The 14,220-nt window shown below is 36.6% G+C and overlaps 1 long non-coding RNA gene across 4 annotated transcripts in view; it reads right to left on the bottom strand.

The window, feature by feature from the left end:
* Window positions 1–12,604, bottom strand: part of LOC109028778 (uncharacterized) — a 323,598-nt gene extending 310,994 nt beyond the window's left edge. For all 4 annotated transcript variants that reach the window (XR_010135451.1, XR_010135450.1, XR_010135452.1 and 1 more), the window contains exons 1-2: window positions 12,509–12,604; window positions 357–486 (exon numbers count right to left, since the gene is read on the bottom strand). This is a non-coding gene — a long non-coding RNA (uncharacterized lncRNA). The remainder of the gene's footprint in view (window positions 1–356; window positions 487–12,508) is intronic.
* Between the last annotated feature and the right edge of the window lie 1,616 nt (window positions 12,605–14,220).

Raw genomic sequence — 14,220 nt, 5'->3', positions numbered from 1 at the left:
TGGATGATCTCACACTTATGTGGAATCAAAAAAGCTGATCCAACGTAGGTAGAGAGTAGATGGGGCTTACTAACAGCTGGGGGAAGGGGATGATGGGGTGATGTTGGTAAAGGATACAAAATTTCAGTTAATTAGGAACAATAAGTTCAAGAGATCTATTGTGCAATATGATGACTATGGTTAAAAACAATGTACTGTATTCTTAAAAAATGCCAAAAGAGTAGACAAAAGAGTGGAACAAGATGGCAGGAAAAAAGGCTACACTGATCTTCCCCCAGCAAGGACACCAATTTAACAACTATCTACACACATAACAAAGCACCTTCATAAAGACCAAAAATCAGCTGAGTACTCACAGTGCCTGGTCTTAACTGTATGTCACTAAAAGAGGCATCGAAGAGGCAGGAAAATCAGTTTTGAATCACCAGCACCACTCCTTCCCAGCTTCTGGCAGCAGGTACGTGGTACAGAGAGAGTTTCTGTGCACTGGGGAGAGGAAGAGGCAAAAATTGTGAGGCACTGAACTCAGTGCTGCCCTGTAGGGAAAACAGACAAAACTCAGCTAACATTTGCCCACAGTAGGAGTATTTAAACCCATCTGCCCAAGTCAGAGGGGTATCTCTGATCACAGTGGTCACAATTTGAGATCCTACAAGTCCCGCTACCTCTGGCTAAAGTGCTCTAGGGCCACAATAAACTTAAAAGACACTCTAGGACACAAAGACTGCAACTTCTGGTGAGTCATGGTGATGACTTTGGCCCAGAGCCAGTGGAATTGGGGGAACAGGTGAACTACTGAGATACCAGCTGGAGCAGCTAAGGGAGTGCTAGCATCGCCCCTACCCTAACTCAGGGTGCACAATTCATGGCTCCAAAAAGGATCCCTTCCTTTCACTTGAGAAAAGTAGACGGAAAAGAGGAGAGGACTTTGTCTTGCATGTTGGATATTAGCTCAGCCACAACATAATAGAGCATGAGGCAGAGTTGCGCATTCTCCTTTCCAGGACCTAGCTCATGAATATTGTAGACACATGATGGGCCAGCAAGGAATGTGCTGCCTTGAAGAGGAGGACCCAGTTCTGGCAGTAGTCATCACTTGCTAACTGAAAAGTCCTTGGGTCCTGAATAACCAACAGCAACACTCAGGTGCATTCTTGAGTGCCTTGGGTGAGACACTGAGACTTGTTGGCTTTAGACGAGACTCAGCACATTCCCAGCTGTGGAGGCTACATTTAAAGCAGTGTGTAGAAGGAAATTTATAGCACTAAATGCCCACAAGAGAAAGCAGGGAAGATCTAAAACTGACACCCTAACATCACAATTAAAAGAACTAGAGAAGAAGAGCAAACAAACTCAAAAGCTAGCAGAAGGCAAGAAATAATTAAGATCAGGGCAGAACTGAAGAAGATACAGACATAAAAAACCCTTCAAAAATCAATGAATTCAGGAGCTGATTTTATGAAAAGATCAACAAAATGGATAGACTGCTAGCAAGACTAATAAAGAAGAAAAGACAGAAGAATCAAATAGACACAATAAAAAATGATAAAGGGGATATCACAATGATGCCACAGAAATACAAACTACCATCAGAGAATACGATAAACTACTCTACACAAATAAACTAGAGAATCTAGAAGAAATGGATAAATTCCTGGACACACACACCCTCCCAAGACTAAACCAGGAAGAAGGTGAATCTCTGAATAGACCAATAACAGGCTCTGAAATTGAGGAATAATTAATAGCCTACCAACCAAAAAATATCCAGGACCAGACAGATTCACAGCCAAATTCTACCAGAGGTACAAAGAGGAGCTGGTACCATTCCTTCTGAAATTATTCCAATGAATAGAAAAAGAGGGAATCCTCCCTAACTCATTCTATGAGTCCAGCATCATCCTGATACCAAAGTCTGGCAGAGACAACAAAAAAAGACAATTTTAGACCAATATCTCTGATGAAGATCAATGTGAAAATCCTCAATAAAATACTGGCAAACCAAATCCAGCAGCACATCAAAAAGCTTATCCATCACGATCAAGTTGGCTTCATCCCTGGGATGCAAGGCTGGTTCAACATATGCAAATCAATAAACGTAATTAATCACATAAACCACATGATTATCTCAATAGATGCAGAAAAGGCCTTTGACAAAATTCAACACCTCTCTTCATACTAAAAACTCTCAATAAATTAGGTATTGATGGAACATGTCTCAAAATAATAAGAGCTATTTATGACAAACCCACAGCCAATATCATACTGAATGGGTAAAAACTGGAAGCATTTTCTTTGAAAACCGGCACAAGACAAGGATGCCCTCTCACCACTCCTATTCAACAGTGTTGGAAGTTCTGGCCAAGGCATTCAGGCAAGAGAAAGAAATAAAGGGTATTCAATTAGGAAAAGAGGAAGTCAAATTGTCCCTGTTTGCAGATGACATGATTGTATATTTAGTAAACCACATCGTCTCAGCCCCAAATTTCCTTAAGCTGATAAGCAACTTCAGCAATGTCTCAGGATATAAACAATGTGCAAAAAACACAAGCATTCCTATACACCAAAAACAGACAATACACCAATAACAGACAAACAGAGCCAAATCATGAGTGAACTCCCATTCACAATTGCTACAAAGAGAATAAAATACCTAGGAAACCAACTTACAAGGGATGTGAAGGACCTCTTCAAGGAGAACTACAAACCACTGCTTAACAAAATAAAAGAGGGACACAAACAAATGGAAGAATATTCCATGCTCATGGATAGGAAGAATCAATATCGTGAAAATGGCCATACTGCCCACGGTAATTTATAGATTCAAGGCCATCCCCATCAAGCTACCAAAGACTTTCTTCACAGAATTGGAAAAAACTAACTTAAAGTTCATATGGAACCAAAAAGGAGCCCATATTGCCAAGCCAATCCTAAGCAAAAAGAACAAAGCTGGAGGCATCATGCTACCTGACTTCAAACTATACTACAGGCTACAGTAATCCAAACAGCATGTTACTGGTACTGAAATAGATATATAGACCAATGGAACAGAACAGAGGCCTCAGAAATAACACCATACATCTACAACCATCTGATATTTGACAAACCTGACAAATACAAGGAATTGGGAAAGGATTCCCTATTTAATAAATGGTGCTGGGAAAACTGGCTAGCCATATGTAGAAAGCTGAAACTGGATCCCTTCCTTACAACTTATACAAAAATTAATTCAAGATGAATTACTGACTTAAATGTTAGACCAAAACCTTAAAAACCCCAGAAGAAAACCTAGGCAGTATCATTCAGGACATAGGCATGGACAAGGGCTTCATGACTAAACCACCAAAAGCAATGGCAACGAAAGCCAAAATAGACAAATGAAATCTAATTAAACTAAAGAGCTTCTGCACAGCAAAAGAAACTACCATCAGAGTGAACAGGCAACCTACAGAATGGGAGAACATTTTTGCAATCTACCCATCTGCAAAGGACTAATATCCAGAATCTACAAAGAACTTAAACAAATTTACAAGAATAAAACAAACAACCCCATCAAAAAGTGGGCGAAGGATATGAACAGACACTTCTCAAAAGAAGACATTTATGCATCCAACAGACACATGAAAAAATGCTCATCATCACTGGTCATCAGAGAAATGCAAACCAAAACCACAATGAGATACCATCTCATGCCAGTTAGAATGGCGATCATTAAAAAGTCAGGAAACAAGAGATGCTGGAGAGGATGTGGAGAAATAGGAATGCTTTTACACTGTTGGTGAGAGTGTAAATTAGTTCAACCATTGTGGAAGACAGTGTGGCAATTCCTAAGGATCTAGAACTAGAAACACCATTTGACCCAGCCATCCCATTACTGGGTATATACCCACAGGATTATAAATCATGCTGCTATAAAGACACATGCACACATGTTTATTGTGGTACTATTCACAATAGCAAAGACTTGGAACCATCCCAAATGTCCATCAATGATAGACTGGATTAAGAAAATGTGGTACATATACACCATGGAGTACTATGCAGCCATAAAAAGGACGAGTTCATGTCCTTTGCAGGGACATGGATGAAGCTGGAAACCATCATTCTCAGCAAACTATCGCAAGGACAGAAAACCAAACACCGCATGTTCTCACTCTTAGGTGGGAACTGAACAATGAGAACACTTGGACACAGGGCAGGGAACATCACACATTGGGGCCTGCCAGGGGGTGGGGAGCTGGGGGAGGGATACCATTAGGAGAAATACCTAATGTAAATGACAAGTTGATGGGTGCAGCAAACCAACATGGCACACGTATACCTATGTAAGAAACCTGCACATTGTGCACATGTACCCTAGAACTTAAAGTGTAATAATAATAATAATAATAATAAAAGAAAAACGCAATTGACATCCTGGAAAGAACGCATCAGAATCTTTTAATAGCAGAATTGATAAAGGAGAAGAACAGATTGGTAAGCATGAAGACAGGCTATTTGCAAACACACAGTCAAACGTGACTAAAGAAAGAAGAATAAAAAAAAGCACATCTGCAGGATTTAGAAAATAGCTTTAAAGGGGCAAATCTAAGACTTATTGGTCTTAAAGAGGAGGTAGAGAAAGAAACAAGGGTAGAAAGATTACTCAGAGGGATAATAACATAGAACTTCCCAAACCTAAGGAAAGATATCAGCATTTAAGTGCAAGACAATTATAAAACATAAAGTAGATTTAACACAATGAAAACTACCTCAAGGCATGTAGTAATCAAACTCTCAGAGATCAAGAACAAAGAAAGGATCCCAAATGCAGCAAGAGAAAAAACACAAATTATATACAAAGACCTCTAATATGTCTGGCAACAAACTTTTCAGTGGGAACCTTAAAGGCCAGGTGAGAGTGGCATTACATATTTAAAGTGCTGAGGAAAAAATACTTTTATCCTACAATAATGTATCCAGTAAAAATATCCTTCAAACACACAGGTGGTAAGTACACATAAAATCACAGAATACTGTGACACTTGGACTGTGGTATGTAGACTACTCTTATCATAAGTAGAAAGACTAAAAGATAAAGCAATCAAAAATAATAACTACGACAACTTTTTAAGACATAGACAATATAGGAAGATATAAACAAAAACAACAGGAAGTTTAAAAGTAGAAGATAAAGTTAAGGCAGAGAGTCTTTATTAGTTTTCTTTCTGCTTTTTTGTTTATGGAAACAGTTGTAAGTTGTTATTGGCTTAAAATAATGGGTTATACGATAGTATTTGCAACCCTCATGGTAACCTCAAAACACAACAGATACACACAAAAAAAGCAAGAAAATAAATCATATCACCAGAGGAGAACACCTTCACTAAAAGGAAGATAGGAAAGAAAGCAAGGAAGCAAGAGAGCAAGGACAAAAGTAAAGGAAGAGACAGAAAGAAAGGACTACAAAGCAACCAGAAAACAAAAAATTGGAAGGAGTAAGTTCTTACTTATCAATAATTATATTGAATGTAAATGGACTAAATTCTCCAATCAAAAGACATAGAATGGCTTACTGAAGAAAAAAAAAGACCTATTAATCTGTTGCCTACAGGAAACATCCTTAACCGATAGAGACACACATAGAATAAAAATAAAGGAATGGAAAAAGATATTCTATGCCAATGGAAACCAAAAAAGAGCAAAAGCAGCTGTACTTATGTCAGACAATATAGATATCAAGACAAAAACCATAAGATGAGACAAAGAAGGTCACTATATTATGATAAAGGGGTCAATTCAGCAAGAGGATACAATTTTAAATATATATGCCCCAACAGTGGAACACTCTGACATATAAAGCAAATATTATTAGAGTTAAAAAGAGAGATGCACCCTGTATTAGTCCATTCTTACACTGCTGTGAATAACTGCCTAATATTGGGTAATTTATGAAGAAAAAAGTTTTAATTGATCTACCGTTTCACAGGCTGTACAGAAGGCATGGCTGGGAAGGCCTCAGGAAACTTACAATCATGGCAGAAGGTGAAGGGGAAGCAGGTACGTTTTCACATAGTGGCAGAAGAGAGAGAGAGTGACGAGGGAAGTGCTGCATACCTTTGAACAACCAGATCTGATAAGAACTCACTCACTATCACAAGAACATCAAAGGTAAAATCTGTCCCCATGATCCAATCACCTCCCACCAGGTCCCTAACCCAACACTGGGGATTAAAATTCAACATGAGATTTGGTTGAGGACACAGAGTCAAACCATATCAGACCTTAGTACAATAATAGCTGAAGACTTCAGCATCTCATATCCAGCATTGGACAGATCTTTCAGACAGAAAATCAACAAACATTTGACTTAATATGCACTATAGACCAAATTGATATGATAGATATTTATAGAACATTTTATTCAATGGCTACACAATACACATTCTTCTCCTCAACGTGTCGATTATTATCAAAAATAGACCATATGTTAGGTCACAAAGAAAGTCTTAAAATATTCAAAAATTGAAATAATATTAAACATCTTCTCTGACCACAACAGAATAAAGCTATTAATCAATATAACAAGAAGAAATTTGGAAATGATACAAATACATGGAAATTAAACGATATGCTCCTGAATGACCAGTGATACAAATATATGGAAATTAAACCATATGCTCTTGAATGACCACTGGGTCAATGGAGAAATTAAGAAGGAAACTGAAAAATTTCTTGGAACAAATCACATGATACACAACATACCAAAACCTGTGGGATACAGCAAGTGTAGTACTAAGAGGGAAGTTTATGGATACAAGTGCCTACATCAAAGAAGAAGAAAAACAATAAACAATCTAATGATACATCTTAAAGAATGAGAAAAGCGAGAGTGAGCCAAACTCCAAATTACTGGTAGAAAATAAATAATAAAGATCAGAACAGAAATAAATAAAATTGAAATGAAGGAAACAATACAAAAGATAAAGGAAACAAAAATTCAGTTTTTTGAAAAGTTAAATGAAATTGACAAAACTTTAGCAACATTAACTAAAAAGAAAGACATAAAACCCAAACAAAGAAAATCAGAGATGAAAAAGGAGCCATTACAACTGATACTGCAGAAATTCAAAGGATTGTTAGTGACTACTATGAGAAACCACATGCCCAATAAACTGAAAAATCTAGGAGAAATAAACAAATTCCAAGACACATACTATCTATCAAGATTGATCCATGAAGAAATTCAAAACCTGAACAGATCAATAACAAGTGGCAAGATAGAAGCCACAATAAAAAGTCCCAAGGTGAAGAAAAGCCCAGAATCCAATGACTTTACTGCTAAATTCTACTAAACATTTAAAGAATTAATACCAATCCCACTGAAGCTATTTCAAAAAATAGAGGAGAAGGGCGAACTTTCACACTCATTCTATGAGGTCAGTACTACCTTGATGCCAAAACCAGACAAACACCCACCAGAAAAAAACTATAGGCTAATATCTCTCATGAACATCAATGCAAAAATCCTCAAGAAAATATTAGCAAACCAAATTCAACGACATGATAAAAGATCATTCATTCTGACAAAGTGGAATTTATCCTTGGGATGCAAGGATGGTTCAACATTTGTAGTTAAATCAATGTGACACATCATACTGAACAGAATGAAGAACAAAATCTATAGGATCATCTCAACTAATGTTGAAAAAGCATTTGATAAAATTCAGCATCCCTTCATGATGAAAACCCTCAAAAAACTGGGTATGGAAGTAACATACCTCAACATACTAAAAGCCATATACAGTGGACCCACTGTTTTGCTTTGTTTTTGAGACAGAGTCTCACTCTGTTGCCCAGGCTGGAGTGCAGTGGTATGGTCTCAGCTCACTGCAACCTCTGCTTCCCGAGTTCAAGTGATTCTCCTGTCTCAGCCTCCTGAGTAGCTGGGATTACAGGTGTGTACCACCACGCCTGGTTAATGTTTGTATTTTTAGTACAGATGGGGTTTCACCATGTTGGTCAGGCTGGTCTCAAATTCCTGACCTTGTGATCCGCCTGCCTCAGCCTCCCAAAGTGCTGGGATTACAAGCGTTGAGACACCATGTCTGTTAATATACTCAATGGGGAAAAACTAAAAATGTTCCTCTAAGGTCTGGAACACCACAAGGATGCTCGGAGTAATCAGACAAGAGAAAGAAGTAAAGGGCTTCCAAACTGGAATGAAGAAGTCAAATTAGCCTAGTTTACAGATAATATGATTTCATATTTGGAAAGACCTAGAGACTCCACCTAAAAAAGCTATTTGAACTGACAAACAAATTCAGTAAAGTTTCAAGATACAAAACCAATATACAAAAATCCATAGCATTTCTAAATGTTAACATTTAACAATCTGTAAAAGAAATTTTTAAAAAAGTAATCCCATTTACAATAGCCATCAATAAAATTTAATACTTAGGAATTAAATTGACCAAAGAAGTAAAATATCTCTACAATTACACCATAAAACATTAATGAAATAAGTTGAAGAGGACACCAAAAATAAAAAAGATACTCAATGTTCATGGATTGGAAGAATCATTATTGTTAAAATGTTCATACTACCCAAAGAAATCTACAGATTCAGTGCAATCTCTATCAAAATACTGATGATAGTTCTCATAGAAATAGAAAAAAAAGCCATAAAATTCATATAGAACCACAAATGACCCAGAATAGCCAAAGCTATCCTAGGCAAAAAGAACAAAACTGGAGAAATCACATTACCTGACTTCAAGTTACACCTCAGAGATATAGTGACCAAAACAGAATGGTACTGGCATAAAAACAGACACATAGACCAATGGAACAGAATAGAGAACCAAGAAACAAATCAACACACCTACAGTGAACTCATTTTTGACAAAGGTGCCAAGTTTATACACTGGAAAAAAAGGCAGTCTCTGTAACAAATGGCATTGGGAAAACTGGAGATCCGTATGCAGAAAAATGAAACTAGATGTCTCTCACCATATACAAAAATCAAATCAAAATAGATTAATGACTTAAATTTAAGACCTCAAACTATAAAACTACTATAATAAAACTTTGGGAGACTCTCCAGGACATTGGTCTGGACAAGCATTTTTTAAGTAATACTCTACAAGCACAGGCAACCAAAGCAAAAGTGGACAAATGGAATCACATCAAGTAAAAAAGCTTCTGCACAGAAGAGGGTATAATCCACAAAGTGAAGAGACAACCCACAAAATGGAAGAAAATATTTGCAATCTACCCATCTGACAAGGTATTAATAACCAGAATACACAAGGAGCTCAAACAACTCTAAATGAAAAAAAAATCCAATTAAAAATAGGTAAAATATTTGATTAGACATTTCTCAAAAGAAGACATACAAATGGCAAACAGGAATATGAAAAGGTGCTCAACATCACTGATCTTCAGATAAATGCAAATCAAAACTGCAATGAGCTATTACCTCCCCCTAGTTAAAATGGCTTCTATCCAAAAGCCAGACCATAAAAAATGCTGCTGAGGATGTGGAGAAAAGGGAACGCTTGTACACTGTTGCTGGAAATGTAAATTAGTACAAGCTACAAAGAACTGTTTGGAAGTTCTTCAAAAAACTAAATATAGAGCTACCACATGATCCAGCAATCCTACTGCTGTGTATACGCTCAAAAGAAAGGAAATCAGTATATAGAAGATATATCTGTACTCCCACGTTTGTTGCAGCACTGTTGATGATGGCCAATATTTGGAAACAACCTAAAGTCCATCCAACAGATGAATGAATAAAGAAAGTGTGGTACATGTACACAATGGAGTACTATTCAACCATAAAGACAAATGAGATCCTGTCATTTGCAACATAGATGGAACTAAAGATCATTCTGTCAACTGAAATAGACCAGGCACAGAAAGACAAATATTGCATGTTCTCACTTATTTGTGGAATCTAAAAATCAAAACAGCTGAATTTATGGAAATAAAGAGTAGAAGGATGGTCAACAGAGGTTTGGAAGGGTAGTCCATGTGGGGTGAAAGGTGGAAATGGTTAATGGGTACAACAAAAAAATAGAAAGAGTGACAAAGTCCACTATTTGATAGGAGAATGGAATGATTAGAGTCAATAATAATTTAATTGTACATTTTAAAATAACTAAAAGTGTAAAGTTGAATTATTTGTAGCATAAAGGATAAATGCTTGAGGGGATGAATACCTCATTGTCCATAATGTGATTATTATGTATTGCATGCCTGCATCAAAACATCTCATGTACAACTACTATGTACCCATAAAAATTAAAAACTAAAAATTAAAAAATGTCGAGTGGATACTAAGTTTTTTTATCACAAAAATGATAACTATGTGAGGCAATACAAATGTTAATTATAACAGCTACATTTAGTCATTTCACAATGTATATATACTACAAAACATCTGGTGTTACATCTAAATTCATACAATTGTATCTGTTAGTTTTTTAAAAACTTAGAAGATAGACAAATAACCTCTCAAAATGATATAAATTCAGATGGTGTTTAAAAATTATATCTTTTTATCAATTATTTTTATTTAGAAAGTAGAGCTATTATTCATAGAATATTTTTATTAAAATATAATGGATTTGATTTTTTTTTTTTCCAGAAACAGTGTCTCACTCTGTCACCCAAGGTGGAGTGCAGTGGCATGATCACTGAGGCAAGAGGATAGGTTAAGGCCAAGAGTTCAAGAGTTCAAGTACAGTGAACTTGAACTCTTGCACTTGAACTCTTGAACTCTTGGGCTTAAGCTATCCTCTTGCCTCAGCCTCCATCGTAGCTAGGACTACAGGCACATACCACCATGCCCAGCTAATTTTCTTTTCTTTTCTTTTTTTTTATACAGATGGATCTTGCTATCTTCCCTAGGCTGGCCTCGAAAGCCTGCTCTTCAGGCTCTGGAGTAGCCACTGTGCCTGGCTATATATACTAAAATTTGTAAGGAAGGAGAGAATGTGTGAAGCTCCTGAAGGAATATTGTGTCTAGTTGCAGAAGCCTAGAGCTATTTTTGTTGGAGATTTCAGAGGCCTACCCAGAGGTAGAACAATGAGGCTCCAACCGTGGTGATGCAAATGAGTGATTAACCTCTCCCAGCCTTTATCATGTAACCTTGAGAAAGTCCCTCAACCTCTTTAAGATACAATTTTCTTACTATGAGTTAGGTTAGTACCTAGCTATAGGGTGGTTGTGAAAATGAATCGAGACAACACATGTAAAGTACTCACTACAACATGTAACATCTATCAATTATTATGATTATAAATATCTCCCCGGCAAATTTGTATTATTTTTAAGGAAAGACATCCTATTTCAATCATCTTACTTTCCCCTTACCCATCTAGCATAGTGCTAGGTATTATAAATGTTTGTTCAATTGAATATATATGACTGACTAATTTTCTATTTCAGACAGTATATTTTAAAAAATAGAAGTAAATGAGAAACTTAAAGATACACCTTAGCTCCTAGGATATTAATCAGTACTCAGCAGCAGGTCAATAAATGCTTCGTTACTTGGCTGAAAACACTAATCTCCACCTATGCTTTGGAGTCGCTGTTAAATGAGAATAATGATACAGGAAATATTTGCAAATAGAATTAAATTGTTGCCAAATTTAAACTATATTCTATTTAATTCAAGATGCATCATGAATTGTGATTTTTCTATTTAAGCCCAAAGCTAGCCAATAGTTTTAACTCTGGAATAGATATTTTAGCCAAGGCATTTTATATTTGAGTTAGAATTGTGTCTTTTATTGTAATATTTTTAATTTGTCAATGGTTTAGAGTAAAGTGTCTCAGAAACATGGAATTTAAGGGTGCAAATGTGACTAGAAAATGGATTAAAACCTTCACTTCCAATTTAATCAAATGCCTTGCTATATGTTTACATAAAACAATCCATAATTGACCTTTAAAATATGAAAATTGGTTTTGGCCAATGCCCCATTCATCTGTTGCTAAGATCAGACCTCTCTAGGTAATCTACATAGGAATGGATCAGAGAGGAAAGGGAGTTTATAATTGTCATTGCAGCATATGTCAAATTTATTGATTGCTTGCTTTATGCTATTCTTTCATTTTTTAGCAAGCATATTTAGCTCTCACAGAAGCCCTAATAGTAACTGATGCCATTATTAGTCACATTATACAGATGGGACAAGTTAAGTAGAGAGAGATTATTTCACCTGTGCAAATGTTACAGGCAGTTAGATTGGCATGAGTGGGGCAGGAGAGGCCTCTTCTCCCCCTACTCACTAGGAATATCAGCTGATGGTTTGACGATTATCACACTGCTCTCTAAAAATAATAATTTGGCAGCCAGTGCCTGGGCGCCAGGGAGAAGACAATCTCCTGACCATCCACAGCTATCAAATCCACAGCTATCAACACTAAAGAACTAATTGAATTGCAGATGCCAGCGAGAATAAACTTTCTGGGAATGTGTGTTAAGAGATGAAATGGCAAAAAACGACCTACCAGGTGCACTCCATTGGAGAAGGGAAGAAAGCTTCAGTTGGGTATGCGTACAACTTCCTAAACGCACTGCGCGTGCTCACTTCCCAAGGGTAAGGAGGGCACTGCGCATGCGGGAAGCCCAAGCTAAGGGAAGAATCATGGGAAAGACCCAAGCCTATAAAGCCCTAGGATCAAGGTCAAAGGCTCTCTTTGATCTTCAGGAGCCCACTTGGATCTCTTAAGTGAACTTTCCTTTCTTTCCTGTTCGAAAGCCTTTTAAAATAAACTTCTGCTCCTGCTCTGAAACTTGCTTTAGTGTCTTGGTGTCTTTCTCTGCCTTATCCCCCTCAGTCAAATTCTGTCTTCTGAGGAGGCAAGAACTGAAGTTGCTGCACACCCACATGGATATGCCACCGGTAACACAGGGTAATTTGGATACCTTCCACCGGTAACACAGAATCATCCAGATCATAAGTAGAGAGCCAAGAGTCAAACGTAAATAGTATGGGTTTGTAATACGATTCAAGTGGCTACATTTTAAATCACCACTTGAATGCTTTGACACTACCCACTACCACTTCTTTGATATAGGAATGGCCTCCACCCTCTTCTTAGGTGATAGTCATCTTTCAGTATTTAGCATCTCTTATGTGTTTATTTTTAAAAGGCCTTGGACATATAAGAACGTGTTTATTTTTATGATGGCTTTATTTTACTTCTGAGGAGACATTTTACATGCTGGGAAAGCATAAGAGCATCTCATGTCTACTCAAATAAAAAAGCAATTAATCAGAGCTTAACATTTTTGACAGCGTCTTAACACCTTGCAACGGGGTCGTTAATTATTTCTTTCTAGTAGAGTTGTTGAATGATTAAAGCTAAAAGCTTCATGGAGTAATTTCTTAAGTGTGGTTGTGACAGAATATCATTGAATATAAGTGCATTTTGTTTCATGGAGATATGTTACGATATTTGTTATTATGACATAAGTAATCTGAGAGAAGAAATACCTACACACCTAAAGTCAGCAATTATTTCAGGGTAATTTAAAACATGATATCACCTAGGATTAAATGCTTCCCTATTTTATTAATTTATTTTATTTCAAAAATGATTAAAGGAAAACTAAAATTAAAATTTCCCTTTTGGGGCTAGAAAAAATAAGGTTGCTGGATACAGTGGAATGAACACTAAATTAGAAACCCCAAAATATTCCTCCAAATTCCTGCTTTTCCTTTGATTAGCTAATGCTCTTGGGGAAATCTGTCTTTTCTCTTATAAAGTAAGATATTTTAGCTAGATGCTCCCTGTCCTTTCCAACACCTATTCTAATATTTCCTTTCCACTAATACTCAGTGCACAATAAACATATCATCGCTCTCTCACTTTCTTCCTCTTTTTAAAAAAAGTCTCATATGTCTGTAAACCTTTCAAGAGTAAATGAGAGTTTTAGTTTCCAGATGGTTTCCTCTAATGGTTTTTGTGGGACATATATCTGAAAATTAGGACTTAGTATTTAGAAGGAAGTGAACCATACGATAGTCTTACCTCTCTATGGAACCCATCATTTGTCATAACCATTCAATTCATCATCCATGAGCTACTATAACTTCTATTTTCATAACTTTATTAAATGAAGATAGTAAATGATTGCCCTATGCCTAAATGTGCTCCTTTTTTAGAACTAGAATTATGATACTTTTGAGATAATCTCTGCTTTTGAAACATCTGTT

The sequence above is a fragment of the Gorilla gorilla genome, chromosome 9, assembly GCF_029281585.2.
Source record: "Gorilla gorilla gorilla isolate KB3781 chromosome 9, NHGRI_mGorGor1-v2.1_pri, whole genome shotgun sequence".
Taxonomy (NCBI): Eukaryota; Metazoa; Chordata; class Mammalia; order Primates; family Hominidae; genus Gorilla; species Gorilla gorilla.
Note: the sequence above shows the minus strand (reverse complement) of the source record. Positions and strands in the feature narration are given on the sequence as shown.